The sequence below is a fragment of the Acromyrmex echinatior genome, chromosome 9 (genome assembly GCF_024713525.1).
Source record: "Acromyrmex echinatior isolate Ae372 chromosome 9, ASM2471352v2, whole genome shotgun sequence".
Taxonomy (NCBI): domain Eukaryota; kingdom Metazoa; phylum Arthropoda; class Insecta; order Hymenoptera; family Formicidae; genus Acromyrmex; species Acromyrmex echinatior.
This window is the reverse complement of record NC_141860.1, coordinates 4,171,729-4,188,128: the sequence shown is the minus strand read 5'-3', so window position 1 is coordinate 4,188,128 and position 16,400 is coordinate 4,171,729. Positions and strand designations below refer to the sequence as shown.

At 34.9% G+C, this 16,400-nt stretch overlaps 1 protein-coding gene across 4 annotated transcripts in view; it reads left to right on the top strand.

Moving 5' to 3' along the window:
* Nucleotides 1-16,400, top strand: part of bsk (mitogen-activated protein kinase dJNK) — a 167,388-nt gene that overhangs the window by 127,979 nt on the left and 23,009 nt on the right. For 2 of the 4 annotated variants that reach the window (XM_087409454.1, XM_087409456.1), the window contains one exon: nt 13,380-13,455. The exons of the other annotated variants lie outside the window; for them this stretch is intronic. The gene's annotated coding sequence lies outside the window, so the exon portion shown is untranslated. The remainder of the gene's footprint in view (nt 1-13,379; nt 13,456-16,400) is intronic. 4 annotated transcript variants of the gene reach the window in all.

Below are 16,400 nucleotides of genomic sequence, written 5' to 3'. Positions count from 1 at the left end.
TATCCGAAGTTCGAGTAAAACGGCGAATCGCAGAGGAACAGGATTCGCGTCTAATGAGATTGCTTTCCTATTCTCCGGTTTCCCTCCGTTTATACGCAAGTAAATCCGACGGAGAGGAATCGTTTCTCGGTACGCCTGAATGTGAAAAAGCGCGTAGTCGGCGCTTTCAGAGACTCCGGATTGTTGAAGGGGGAATTTCGCTTTTAACAAAATAATGTGAGAACGGGATTTGTGAAAATTGTTTCTAGTCTAGACACGCATAAGAGGGTGATGTTAAATCTTTAATGAAATATTAAGCTCTTAACTGATCGAAACATTACTTAGAGAAAGGTTTTTGGTATATTTATAGTAAACATTATCCAACATAATATAATAATATAACTGTTTGATAATAATTACTAAATATTTAGAAAAGTATAAAATTACTTTTGATTACACCAACCGAACATTTTGAAATTATTTCATTCAACATTTAGTAGTTATTATTATTCTTTTTTTAGTGAATGGATTAAATCTTCTCTCTATATACAAGTGTCTGTCTATATAGATAGTCTGTCTATTAGAATAGCGTACGCTTTTACAACGAGATTTGTGTTTAACGCGCGAGATTGGACTCACGCCGAAATTCTCTCATGCGAGCGGTATTCCATTATCTTCATAGACCAAACAGACGTATCTTTCTCTCTCTCTCTCGCGCACGATTTTAAGTTAATTCAAAGTATCCGTCGCGCTTGTTCACGCCTCCAAATGTATGATCACTTCTTCCTCGCAGCAGACTCTCGTAATTCGCGCCAACTCTCTCAACGCTGATTTGCGATCCAGCGATGCCGTTCGATATTTCACTCCGGGATGCGGTCGCCACATATGCCGTCACACCCCGTCACGTCGCACCCCGAAGATGAATTCTGCGACGAAATTGGAACTTTTTTCCCTCGACGAGAATTCAATCGAACGCTCGCGTCCGCCTTGACTTCTCTTTTGCGACGATCGCCCAATTTTGCGCGCCGCCGTGTATAAATAGAAGCGCCGCGTGCAACACTGTCTGCCGTGCTGACATTGATGACATTTTTGAAATTCACGAAATGCTCCCTCGTCTGGCTCCTGCCCGCTTTGTTTTGTGCAATTTTTTTTATCAACACTTTCTTTCTATTATATATGAAAGTTTGACTCTACATTCTGTATTTAAAATTATATTATTGAAGCTCACGACGTAGAAATTATTCGATAAGTTATGTGTTTCAAGTATGAAATTAAAAATCTCTCAATTTGTTATTCTGGAGAGCATTCTAGTCGTAAAAAAAATTTTGGAGCTTTTTTGAATGCTCTTGAAGATTAATGAAGATTTTACGAAACACGACTTTCTTAGAATTTTATCATAAGAATATCTTTAAATGATTACCAACCGTATTATTTGTATTATTTGTATTATATATATTAGGATTCTTAGTAAAAAATATTAATATTCTTAGAGTCTATAGATGTATATTTGTTAGTGAACCATTTCATTATTATGCGTTAAAGTTGGTCGAGAAATCGATGATTCTTGAGAAATATCTTCTGCAATCTGAATAAATCTCTCTACGTACCTATCCGCCTAAATTCCCAGAGGGAAGTAAAAAGGTCATCGACAAAATTTCTGCTGGTTCTCAGACACCTGCCTAGGAAATCGGTTTGTGGCTTATCCGAACACGTCCCAGACAGACGGCACCTGTCGCCTCCGTGTCGTCTGATGTTCCGTTGATCGAGATATCCTCGACTTTTCCTGCGGTAACCAACGGATAACAGCGGATTGGCGGGAATGTGCGATTAACGATTTGCTAACGAGCCTTTTTCTCATCCTTTTCCTTTTGCTTTCTTTGGCGACCATTACAGTTGCAGAATTAAGCACCCCCATCTCTCTCTCTCTCTCTCTCTCTCTCTCTCTCTCTCTCTCTCTCTCTCGCGACAAGTAATGGCCAAAGGCTTACGATCTTGTAGACGCGGCTTTTACGGCCGCGAGGATCGTACTACCTCTTTTACTCAACCAGCAGCCGTTTGCTCTCGTAACAGTGATCGTCGTTGCTAATAAATCGTTACCGCTAACATGCGATATCCCGAGGAAATGTGACTCTTCTCCTATATTATCTATTTTTATCTTTTTTTCCAAAATACCGAGAATATAAAAATAGAAGAGAATACAAAAATACAATTCTATTTATAATCTGAATACATTTCTTATCAATTATAATAGTTACGATTAATTTAGGCCCTCTACATAAGAACATCCGTTATGCATTACGTTAAGTATTGATCATAAACTGGAGTCTGTACAGTAAATTTACCTTAGGCATAAAAAAAATTATAATGTAACGTTGAATATTATGTGTGATTTTTTTTGTACGTTAATATAAGTTTACTTTTACGAAGCTCATGTTCAAGATCAAGTACTTAACGTAACGTAATGCGTTACGGACGTTCTTATGCGGAGAGTCTTAATATCGTTATTTAATATCGTTAAATGTGAATTGAGATTTTTATTTTATCTCGCAGAGAATATCAGTACGCGGTTTATAAATGTTGGATCAACTTTATAATCCATATTCATAATTCGTTATTCAAGACTATCTTAAGTAATGACTTGAGATACTAATACGATTCTGTAATTGTTTTTTCGCACGATATCATAAAACTGTTAAAAAGGTCTTAAATATAAGAATTGACAATGAATATTGGCCTGAATGCAATGTCCTCTCGAAATAGCATTTCCGTTTGAGTCTCTTTTTATCGACTACCATCTTGATCCTACACGAAAAGAACGGTTTTGTTAAAGTATCTAAAAATTTAGCCAGATATATGGGTTTAAAAAGAGTATGAACTATTAAAATAATTATGTAGGACACTTAAACTGATTGCAAAAATGTTAACTTTTTGCAGGATTGCTTATTATGCTTGAGTTTCCTATGTAATTATTTTAACATATTCCAACAAAATTATTTTTAGCATATGTATCTAAATTTTTTAGATATTTTAGTAAAATCATTTTTTCTGCGCACAACAACTATCGCTCCAAATTAACGCGGCAAGCGATTGACTTCAACATTCCTGACACTGGTCTGTTCATCTCAGAATTAGTGCTTCCAAAAGAGCTGCTAAACGATTAGGCGGTACGGTGGCGTCTCGCAACGTCAACGTAATGTTGACGACGCCGACGTCGCCTGGGTGGCCGGTTCAACCAGATATCTCGCGGGCGAACCACCGTGGCGAACCGCGGTGAAAACCGTCGCTCTTCGCTCTCCGCCAATTATCGTCGCGATTTATTCAAGACGCTTCTTCCGCCTGTTCCTTCGTCTGTCCATCTTGCAGCGAATCTGCAATTATTCGTGGTTTTCCAGTCGCTTCTTGTTGCCCACCCGCCTGGTTCCCTTCCTCTCTATCCTGCTTAGAAAATTCGGTCGATGAACCCGTAACTGATCTTGCCCCGGCGAATCGTCGGATAATTACCGGTGTCGTCCGAAGAGGCTGAGGCAAAGTGAGGTGAGATGAGGTGGGACGTTCCTCTCTGGCAGCCGTCCGCGGAATACTGATTAGGAGTAATTACCGTGACGGTAGAGAAAACGCCGACGAATTTAACATTCAATAACGAAACGCTCGTGCGCGTCACTTCGGCTTGGTTGCGGTATATCTGAAGAGCAAAACACCAAAGTGAGAAAAGGAAAAGAGAGAGTTTCATCGTTAATGCATTCTCGTTAAAGTGCTTTGCGCACAACATGCATATACTACTCTAAGTATTTATTATAATTTATTATATGGAAGTAATTCTGGATTTCTCAAGAGATTTAAATAAAGCCTGGATTTAAATGTAGGAAGAGAAAAAATGTAATATATTTCGATCTATTTATATCGGTTTACGTTACAGAATATTGAAGATAATTAAACAAATTTAAAAAAAAAGTCTTAACATAAAAGATATTTTTCATCAGTAAAAAGAAATCGGAAAAAAACGTGAAAAAAATGGATAATACTTAGAAGGGGATTAAAAGTGTTTATGTACTAAAAGTAATGTTCTTAGAAGACAGAGTTCAATTAATCTTCTAGTTTTATTAAATATGGTACATGTATGTGCACATATGCATGCACTTACACAATTGTATAAATACGTTTTATGTATCTATACATATCTGCTCAGTTATTATCTGATTGGTTTCGCGTCCATTTTACGTCCAGCTAATGAAAACTTTGACAAGATTGTTCAGACAATCTCCGCCTTCTAGAGACACTACTTATAAAGATCATTTCTTATGACAACATTTTTACTAAAGTATTCCATTGAAATAAAATTTATTTGCATTTATCGCGTAATTGGTACCTAAATGTATCACTACACAGTTTTAACAGATTAATTAACAGATTAATATGCACATTGCGAATCTTGTTTGCACCCTGAAGACCGTCTACTGGTTGCAGCCATAGACTCGTTTACAACTCGGTTGACACATTTAAATCGCATTAAGGAGTTAAATGGATCCTTTCTCGAGCTCCCTCCTAACGTTAATTGACTCGCGAGGTTCTCTTGGCGGCGAGGAATAACGGAGTTATGATTATTGGTCTGCAACGTCGACGTTGTCTGGAAAATGCGGTGGCGTCAGCTCGTTAGCGCCATTATTACGATCATACATCGGTCGTCGGCGCCAAAACAGTGGTTTCAAATTACCGAGGACACTGCCAAGAGGCGATACCGTGGACTTACTATGCGGCTTTTGTAATTCAAACTTGCGAAGGCGTCTCGCTAACGGGCGCCTCACCGCCTTCCATTGGACTACGTCAATTAGTTCATGAACCCAGTTGATTCCTTTGTTGATAGTAAATACGTGGACGTGAATTATCCAATGGCGTGAAGTAGCCATTTCAACCGGATCTAATTTGCTTTCTCCGTCATTGTTTAGTTCTTCGGTATGTATCACAGTGGATCGAAACCACTAATTCTGTGGACATCGACCGAAAATCTGTTCGGAGACAGAATTCTGTTTAAAAATTGATTTACTATGTTTTCTCTTTTAATATATTATACTTTTTCATAATATTTTAATAATAATAATTTTCTCTAACAATGTAAACAACAAATGTTCCTATTTTGTTATTACTACATTGAAACAAAAAATTGGCTGCTGCAACAAATTAGATGATAAAATATGGCATAGCATTTTTAATTGGTTGCAACAGTCAATTTTTGGTTGCTGTAGCCAATTGTTAATTGTGTTAGCCTATCTGCATTACTTTAGGATTTCGATTGGCTAACGCAACCAAAAATTGATTGCTGCAGCCAATTAAAAATGCTGTGCCATATTTAACCATCTAATTTGCTGCAGCAACCAATCTTTTCTTTCAGTGTACACTCTAAATTTCTTATGAAATTTCACTCTAAAAAAATGAAAATACAATCATCCTTTACTTCTTGATAAAAAAGTAACAATTTTCATTCTTTTTAAAGTGAATTTTCAAAAGAGTGAAATTTCATTTGGAGTGAGACTTTACTCCTTTGAAGTGAAAATTTACTCTAAAAAGAGTGAAAATTGTTGTTCTTTTTCAAGAAGTGAAAAAGAACTTTCACTTTTTCATTTTTTTTCAAGGGTGATTGTATTTTCATTCTTTTGAAGTGAGATTTTACTGTAAAAAATTTAGAGTGTATTACAATACAAAGTACTCTTTCAACTTTTATTTAAAACACTTTTTTATATCTCTCTATAGATAATGTTTAGATAATATTTATGTAGGAAGAAAAAAATCGATTTTTTTTAATGATGTATAACAGAAGATAGCACACAATAGCAGTTAAAACTTGTGCGAATTTTTACTATAAAAAAAAAATTCTTCAAAATTCCGTAATAAAAATCTCGAACATGTGTGAACTTTTTTTTTAAATCATTCTCTAAATTTTTGTGAAGAGAATTAAAATTTTGTTTTGACATATCAGAGAAAAATCCGACATATCAGAGTGAATTAAAATTTTATTTTGACATACAGAGTAAAGGAATAATGAAATTTGGAAACAAAAATGATAAAAAGTACCAAAAGAATCATAGAATTACAAATTATACAATAGACATACACACATATATATATATATATATATATGTATATATTGATATATATATATATATATATATATATATTCTTTATATAGAATATAATATAGCAATAAAACAATTGGTCGACTTCTCTTCACGAATTTCATTTATCATAGAAATGTGAAACTTTGTATATGTACAGTGTCTGTATTATTCATTAATTTATTTCTTACTTTCGAATCATGAATTGGGGGTATTCTACAACACATTTAAGTGGATAAAATTATTAAATTAAAATTTTTATCTTTTGGCCCATTACTTCATTTCGATCCACCTTTCGAATTCCTACGAAAGAGAAAATCTATGATTTGGACAGATTTAACAACGTAAATAATTTTTAAGAAAATATTTTTTGTCAACATTATTTAAGTAGTGATTAATTTTCTGTTGTAAATTGTAAAATAGTTCATATCATTTTTTTGAAAAACTTAATTTTTTGAATTGTGTCACTTTCGAAAAAAAAGAGAACGATAGATATGTTTTTATTCTCATCGTAAGTCAAATCCGTGTAATAATTCAGCATTTTTAAAAAGCACACAATAGATATAAAGCAGCTGATCTTTTTCATCTCTCGGGACTTTATTCTGTAAAGGGTTAATATTGACTTCGTAAATGAGTTTAAAACCTGCTTTGTGCGAGAGTAACAATGGTTGAATCAAATTTGTTAATGTTAGACTCTTAAGAAGTTCATAATAGTATTAAAAAAATTTATGCGGGTATGAAGTGTAAATTTGCTGCTTTTTCAACTGAAATGCAAGGAAGGTTATCACGCGTCGTCTCTTCTGCTTTTACAATATTTCAAGAGGATACAAAAGGTGTTGATTTTGAATGTATATATAGTGCATGCTCTTTCACAACTGAAAAGGATTTATGGAAATTCAATCTATGAAATTGGAGAAATTCAATCTGTGAATTCTCTGAAGACGGAACCTGGTTTTAGTTTGATGTAAAAAATTTATCATTTTTTTTCAGTTAAAAAGCGTCTTTCTTTGAAAAGAGGATTGAAAAATGTTTCTCTAAATGAAAAGAAGAGTACATTGAAATACATAGCGCTAATTTTATTTCGATTTTGCTGACATTTTGTTTTAATTTTATTTGATAAATATGACAAACTGTTTATACCAATTAATTATATTTTCATTTCCTTTTTATTAAGAAGCTTTCATATCCCTCACAAGCAAATTAATAGTTAAAATCTTTTCCGTTTTTTTTTCTATGAAATAAATCTTAATGACACAGAAAAGGTATTCTATCCTAATTCTTTTGGTTTCAATTTTTTCTTATTTTGTAAAAGAATTATGAAAAGACTGGAAAGAAATAAAAAGAGTTTCAAACGTTCGTTAGGATTTAAGTTTAATCCTTAGTTGAGGAGCAGAGTTTTCAGCGCAACTTCCCATTAATTCCTTTTAATCCGCTTTTTTTTTTTCAAGACTATCTTACGGTGTTGTGAACGAAGTTAGAGTTACGGGAAACGGATGCGAGTGGTAAGGTAAAGGAAAAGGAAAAAACGGCGAAGTAATAGGTGGTCGGGAGAAAGCGAAATTTATTGCAGACAACTTCTTATCTGACAAATCTCTGGGGCGGGGTCTGATTGAGGGATGAATCTCCCTCTCGTTGGGAAGCCATAGCATGGAATTATCGACGTTCCTTGCTATCGATGGATTCGCTTAATGATTTCTTGCATCTTTCTCGCCATTCATTCGCCGTATCAACTCCTCCCTTTTCCAATGCGACGAGAAAATGTTATATCTTATGATATCGTCAAACGTAGTTAAAACGCATGACAGAAAATTTTTGCAACTTTAAATCACTAACATAAAATTTGAAAAAAAAATCTTTTTTTTGTTATTAAAAAGAGCACTGATAATTATTCTGAAATAAAACGCATTTTCTTATTATCTAATAATGCTATACACAGCACACTCATTTTCACAGATTACACAAAAATATTTTTATTTTCAATTCTTTTAACATAGTTATGCGATCATAAAAAAATTAATCTTTTGCGAGAGATTCAATTTTTAATAATTACATTTTTTTTATATTGAACATGATAGTATGATGAGCCAGCATAATACAAGTCGCAGTGATACAAGTCGCGTATAGACTTTCAATCCTTAGTAGCAAAAAGAAGTCACTCCTGACTCTACATGAGCGGAAAATATGATTCCTTATCGGAACCGAGATGCGTGTCTAATGACCGAAAGAGAGGATCGAAAGGTTCATAGATGCACGGAGGATGTGCTTTGAAAGAACGCTTTGAAGTCGAATGTCATTCTCCGACTTCCTATGCTTCGTAAAGGGAGCAAATTCAATTTTCTTAGAATTCTGAGGCGTCTTGGACACGCAGGAAAATTAGTCGCCTGATTGGATACGAATACGAATTCAAGTTCTTTTATCTGTAATTCAATGAGAACTGAACTATGGGATGCTATTTCGTGATTTTCAAAAGATAACTTTTATCTCTTTGTCTTTTTCCTGCAATTTTCAAAATTTCTTCTAAAGATAACGAAAATGATTTTCTAAAAGAAAATGGAGCTTTAAATATATCTCTTATTTACGTGACAAAGTATTTCTATCATAATTAGAAATAAATATTTATTAATAAACGATATATTTTAGCGTAATACGTAATTTCTGAAGTGTGTCTCAGTGAATTAATGAATTATTTAATTATTTAATTAAATAAATTTAAATGGCTTATAACTGACGCATTTTTTTAATTAAATAAATTGTTTAACAGAACTGGAATTCAGAGCTGTTTTGTTATGCAAACGTGAATTGTATATTTTACAACAAATTGCAACGAATTGCTTTTTCGGCTATGATAAAAAATGCACAGTGTTTTATTTCGATGACTGTGGTCCAAGCTGGACCACTCATCGCCATTCTGAGACAGGTCAGCCATTACGAGTCCTGTAACACGGTTGGATAAAAGCGGACACCGTAAAAGCGAACGGGGTGAGCAATGCATCCTGACAGGAGCCTGACGGAGTCCTGTGGGAAATAGGGACGAGTTTCGCGCGCGCACTACAGGGAACGCCATTCGCAAGGAAATTTAATATCTGAATCGACATTCCGTCCCCCTTTCATAACAGACAGTTCGCGTTGATTCGATCGAGCAACATCGCTGTATATTATCGGTTCGCTCCTGAGACATCGATACATCTGCTATCTCGTTTGCTTCCGTCCACAGTATGAAATCAATCCGACGTTGGAGGTCGATACTATACATGATGAATGTTACATACACTAAGAAAAAGATGTCTAAAAATATATTTATGAGAAGTTTCATTGAAATAGATATTTATTTAAATATAATATACGGGCGAAATAAAATTTTATTCCTAGCAAATAAGTTATCTATTTTATTTATTTGCAATAAATGAAATATATTTCACACAAATATATATATTTCGTCATCACAATCAAATTTCGTAAGTAACATTTGCGTCCCAATACTTTGAAATTTTTCTCTCAGTATACAAATATATCTACGAAAAAATGGTTTTACTAAAGTATCTAAAGATTTAGATAAATACATATCTGAAATTAATTTTATTAATATTAGTAATTTTATTAAACTGTCGTAATAATTATGTTAAGCTTGCATAGAATATCAAAATTTCATGCAATATTACTTCTCATTATGTTTGAGTTTCCTACAATACTATTTTAATGAATCAACAAAATTATTTTAAAATCTGTGTCTAGCTAAATTTTTAAATATTTTAACAAAATAATTCTACGTAGGAAATAACGTTTCATAATTTAATTTGCAAATAATTATTTTTGCGAAATCAATTAATATTAAATTTTATACCTTTCTAAAATTATATATATACATTTTTAAATTAAATTGCTCTTTTGTCTTTTATTATTAAAAATTTTCCTAAAATTTATTTAATTGACATCTCTTTTGCTATAAATAATTTAGGAATGATAAAAATATGCCGAATATTTCTATCTAACTCCATTATTCTGGTTCTTTCCTTTATTCTGTAATAAATTAAAAATTTTCTTCTGGACTATGGTTTTACGAGAACGTGGTATTCTATTTCGGAGATTATTGAAATGAAATAGAGTTCAAACCATTTTGAATTATCTTGGATCTGTCGATGTTCTGGAGGTTTTGCAAGTTCGATTACATCTGTCGAAGTAACTATTGTGTGACGAGGAAAGAAAATAGAATGATAAAGTAGATCGTGTCTCAACTCGTACATAACTTTCACTGAAACTTAGGTATGTAATTCTAGAAATAGAAGTGTATTTCTAGAATTTCTGTATTTTCGTAATTACTATTCCCTGAAATGTATAGGATATGAATATTTCATATCATTTGTGTTACGCGTCGTGTACTTCCTTAAATATTTGAGCAGGGTTTACGAAAATTCCTTATTTACAGATGTATAATTTTGCATCTAATTTGAAGCACTGGAGTGTAAAAAAAACCTTCGCTCTATCTTCCTTTTACGGCAATTCCGTCGAGAAAATATTTATCGTGTCTCGATCGGGGAGAGCACTTTGTGCCCCATTCACGTCGATCGTCGTTAATTGAGAAGACTAGCTTCGTAGCTTCCCGACACTATTTATCGTTTCTTCCAGCAGCCGGAGGCGGCAGATGCTCCTGCCTATCTAAAACGACCTTTTGGGACCCTTTGGAACGGATTCGTCCTATGCTCGCCCTTGACGACACTTTAGGGACGCTTTTTCACGAATCGCCGCCGCCGTTTTCTTAGCTCGTTCGTTACAGATTAAAACCGATCGAACGCGACTAGTCGTGAACTTTGCGGCTCGCGCTTGTAACTCTAGAAGCTGACCTTTCGATCCTTTTTTGTGAAATGATTCCTAGTGCAAGAATCGCGTAATCCTCTTTGCCGATTTAACTGGGTTTGCGAGTTTTATTCCCATCATACCATCATACCTTTTTTGTTTTTTACAACGAAACCAAATGCTTCTATCAGTTTGCTATGTGTGCTCTACAAAGCCAGCGGGCTCTAATTCTTTGTGTTGAAACTCGGTTAACGAAACAATTCGGATAGCATTGTTCTGTGTAACGTGAAATAATCCGAGCCGTGTTGGAATGCAATTGCGACGCGCAGATTATGTTTTTTTTTTATGCTGATAGCGATTGACATTGTAGTTAAATATTTATCTCGACGACTTAAATGTATATAATTCGACATACTCATCCGGCGAAATAATGTGCTGCAAATTTCGAGAGGAGTAATTATTATAACAAAATTATTATTTAATGTTTGTATTTTACGTAATACGTACGTTACAATCCTTTTTATTATTGCCACATCCTTCTTTTTGCATCGAATTTTTCGAGGACTTCACATAAACGTTCTTTGATTTATAAAAATATTTTCAAAAAATGAATTTTTTTTTAATTTAACTTCATTGTTCACATCGCGTGTTTGCTCACAATCCTTTAGTTGCGAATGTATTCATCAGGCCAACGTGGTGGCGAAAACAACGGAGCTGTTATTAAGGAACTTAAAGCCTGTGTCAGACTACGAGTTAGACTACTAAAAAACCAGAGATTTGTCATAAAAGGATAATTAGATTGGCTGTTTAAAGAGTCTAAAAAATATGGCCTGATTACCGTAGTAAAGAAAAACAATGACAGCGACTAATCTAACTGATTCAAAGACGTATCTCTGATTTTCTAAGGCTATGGCCCAATCATTATCTTAACTTGTAGTTAAGCTTAACTGGATATTTCATCCAATGGACTTCAACCTTGATATTATCATAGGTGAAGCTTATTGAATGAAATATCAGATTAATCCTATAAACCACAAGTTAACCAGAAAATGAAAACCCGGATCTATGGATTGTTATTTACGATTCCTGGGTGCCTGATTTTACTTTAAGCATTCCGGGCTCACTGCGTCGTGATTGGCTGAAGTGGAACTAAGCAACCAGGAACTGCAACCGGCAATTCGTAGTCTGATATGGGCTTTATAGTAGTAAGGACGGTGGTTGCGGACCACGCGCGACTTGTCTCAATTTACAGGAACGACGCTGGCATTCCGGCGGCCGACGGCGGCGCTAATTTATATTAATTTTAGACATGGTATATATCTGAATTAACGTGCACTGGCCAGCGCTCTCGTACTGCTTTTTCAGCATTCCTGTGCGGGACGGACGGAAAGCTATCCGAGTTCTCTCAGCGCCGAAATTCGTGGGACGAGTATTCGGCGAGACCGCCCGCAGAAATAAATCGACGAGAACATCCCCGTCAAAGGGAGACGCGACTTCTGGAATTAAACACAACTGTACTTGTGTCTTTTATTAATATACGCCACTTCCAATTAATTTCTTTTCTTAGATAGAGCATAGCTGGAGAATTGAAAAATCGTCGGGAAAAAAATTAAATTGAGCTATGTAAATTATTGAGCATCGACAATACATTATTCACGAGGCGCAATTGTAGTTGAATTTACGATTTCCCGGGCAATTGAACCCAACTTAATTATGTAACAGAGAGATTTGTATCATTTCCCGAAGGAGTCCATTAAATATTCTGCGAAACAAGAAGCGATAGAAACGAGTTGTTGAGAATTATAGCAATTAATCCTTATTATTTGTGCTGTAATTGAGTGGACGAATTGTACTGAATGGATTTGAACATTTCTGTAAAGGCAAGATCGTCGGTAGTCCGTTGATTCATAATTACTCAATATCTTCATTATGCATTACCTAATATACGTAAAAAAAAACATACGAAATATGACAGAAATAAAAATTAAATTAAATTCTCCTGTTAATATAAAAAAGTGATCATCAATTATCAAAATAAATACATCGTGAGTAAAAGGAAAAAAAATTTTCAAAAATTCATAAAATTTTAAATTGATAGCCAAGCGTTTTTATTCATTAATAACAACATAATAATAGTAATAATAAATATGTAAAGTTTTTCCGTTGTGAAAAATATTATGTACGCTTTACGTTACGACGATCGTTACGACATGGAATGATCGTTACAGAATTGTTTCACATTGAAGTCGTTTGATCTTCGCCGAATGCGTTTTTATGTCGAGGGTTCGTGCCGCCGCACGTGCGCCATTGATTTGCATAGCCGTGCAACGGGGTGCAATGGTATCGAGCGAAAGGCCACACGATGGCACAGTGGCACCCGTGCGAATCGATGGACGTCGGTATATGCGAGCGGAACGCGTGCAGCATTAACGCATCCGCGAACGCATGCAAATTTCTGTCGACACGCTCACTGAGGGACGTCTCTGTTCTGTCTGCTTGCAGATCCCTGCTTCCGCATCCGTCCCGCCGGGCGTGTCAGCGTTTTCGCCGCCACATCCACAATGGCCGTCTGTTTATGGTGAGTGTGTGCGTTACGGTAGTATTAATTTGCGCGACGTTCGCTGACGGACGATCAATTCTCCATCGCACGCTCAAAATATTCAACTAAAATAGATTACGATCGAAATGTACGCCATCAAGTGTACGTAACGTAACGAAGAGTTTGCCGATACTTCATGCTGTTCAAATATTTGCAACGCTTGCGAACGAGACTTTCGAGCTCGGCTTGCAGTTTGTATACTCAGTTTGCATACAATTTAATTCACACAAGTTAAATCAGAAGTCAGAAATATGAGCGCGTTTTTGTAAAATTTCGCACTCTTCGCGAAATTTTGTAAATTTTAGCATATTTAATTTTTTTCAAAGTTTTTGTAATATTTACACAATTTTTGCATATGTTAAATATTTTACTTTTTATGTAATATTATATGTCGTGTAAAATTTCTTTTAAATTTTATATATATTAATTTTTCTACACACGAGATATTCGTATACTCTGCGCATTTTTGTTTCTTTGAAATACTAGAAGCACCTAAATAATAGTCACAGGTTAAATAATAATCTCTTTCCTTTCCTTTTTTTTTTTAATGGACAAATAGTTTTACCTTACAAATACTTTCTAAAAATATTAAAGTATATGTAAGAGAATCGCTCAATCATTTTTGTATGCTTGTAAAAGTGATGAAAATTAAACTTAGACACGAAAGACCCATTATATATAGTAAAGGACCAAAAATCATCGCGTGTGCTAAGGGTGCTTAAAGAAATTTATAGCATAACAGAACTTTATAGTATTCGAGAGAGATATAATATTCTTGCTACACATATAAAATTTGGTACACTCGCTCGTAAAGATTCTCATTTTACGCCGTATTTGTCAAACATGGCGCTGGTAACTATATGACACGATATTAATATACGCAGGAAGTTTCTTCAAATCGAAACATAAATTTTGCTCAAATGTGTACATTCTCGTATATTCTAAATGTGATAGATCAGAGGCGTGGTAGACGAAAACTATCTGGTCTTCCGCGCTAAATCATCTCCGGCGCAAGAGACGTGAAACTGAACTCTCTTAAATCCGTCTTATCCCGTGAATTATGGTCGCACGACAATGGCCGTCGCGTGAAATTCTCTTGGAACACGCCTAACTTGAATCCGAAGGCGTTCAGACGAAAAATGAAGCTCAAATCATGTAATAATCTATAATAAGAAGTGTCTCTTCTTCTCTTATAGAATCAACTATTGAATTAATGGTAAAGTCTTTAGCGAACAAAAAATCAACTTTTTTTCAGATGGAAATGTTAGTTTTTGCATTACAAGCCGCATGTTAAAAATTAGTTTTTTGAAAACGCTTGAAAAACGGAACGACGAAACTTTAATCTTTAATAATTTTAATTAAATTTTAATTTTAATTAAAAAATTAGCCATTGAAAAAATTCTCTCTGGGTTTTTATCGATAAAATTCATGTTGAGAGAGAGAGAGAGAGAGAGAGAGAGAGAGAGAGGGAGAGAGAGAGAGAGACAGAGAGAATTAATACCTGCCATCAACTTAATCTTGTTTATCTTGTAGAAATGTGACGCTCTGTATATTCGGTGTTTTTATTCAGTTTATGGAGTTTTATTTCAACAGAGTACCGAGTTGAAAAGTATGTAAAAATTCCACAGTCTTGTATTTCTATTCACGAGAGCCATTGCTATTTTCATAAAAGGTTCCAAGTGGTTTCCGGAGCCGGTGAAAATAACACCGTGCCTTTTTCCGGCTGCGTGTTGTTTTTCATCCGCTTTGTTTTTTATTTCAATATCCATCAAGTTTCATCACTATAGGGAAAAATACAAAATGCGATAAGTTTACTCGCAAAAGAAAAAAAAGATTGCGAACAAAAAATTAAAATGTTTGGTCAAAATTTTTATTTTAAAAAGTCTTTGTGATTAGTTTTATGTATTACGTTTTTCTAACACAAGAATTGAGACCAAAGCATATTCAGATTTGCAAAGCACTTCAAGATTGAACGCGCCGCTTGAACTTGACCCCTAGAAATCTTAAAAGTCAATTCTAGATTGCTTACTTCAAACATAACTTTGCACCTCAAGAACTAAACCGTTTTCAGATGCTGAAAGTTTTGCAATTCATCACTTTCTCTTAATCAAATAGTGTGATTCTCGATTATTCTCTCGATCGAATGTCTCCATAACTTTGAAATTTTGAGTTTCGTTGAGTTTTCGTAAACTCGAACAAGTAAGCATTCTAAAGGGGGGAGTATCGGTCTACATATTGACGATTACGATTACAATTGCCCAGTTCTATTTCAGCCAATTACAGTGGACTCATTATATCGTGATTAATTGAAGTAGAATCGGGCAATCATCAATCATCAATCCGTAGTCTGATACAGGTATAAAGGTCCTCTTTGACCACATAGCTACTCATAATGACCGATGCTCAGAATTTTTTCATTCGGTAAGCTTGAATGTGAGTGTCTTGGCAATCGCAACGTGATCAAACGAGTTCCACCTACATTTCAATAATCCTCGTAACTTTTGAAATCTTCGTAGATTTCGATCGAACGTTTTTACATTTTACAAGTGTTGACCGAATGATGATTTTTGGTCTCGATGATTTTTGGGATTTTCTTCACAAAAGTATTTTTGAAGCCTCCGTGTTTTAATTGAGCGTGTTTACGTTCATCAACGTGTTTACGTAATTGATAGCAGGTGGCGAACGACAGAAGGTGGTTGGCCCATGCAGACAACCACGAAGAATACGACTGCGGCGTCGGCGGCGGCGTCGTTGCCATCGTCGTCGTAGTCGTCGTCGTTGTTGTCGTTGTCGGTCTACGTCTGCGACAGTCGCTATAAATAATTGGGGGAATCCCGAGGTGCTAGAAGAGATATCGGCCCTCAAGAAAGCACGCCCACCAAAGTATTCGCTGCTGCTACGGAGGTGTCATGTCAACGAAGTTG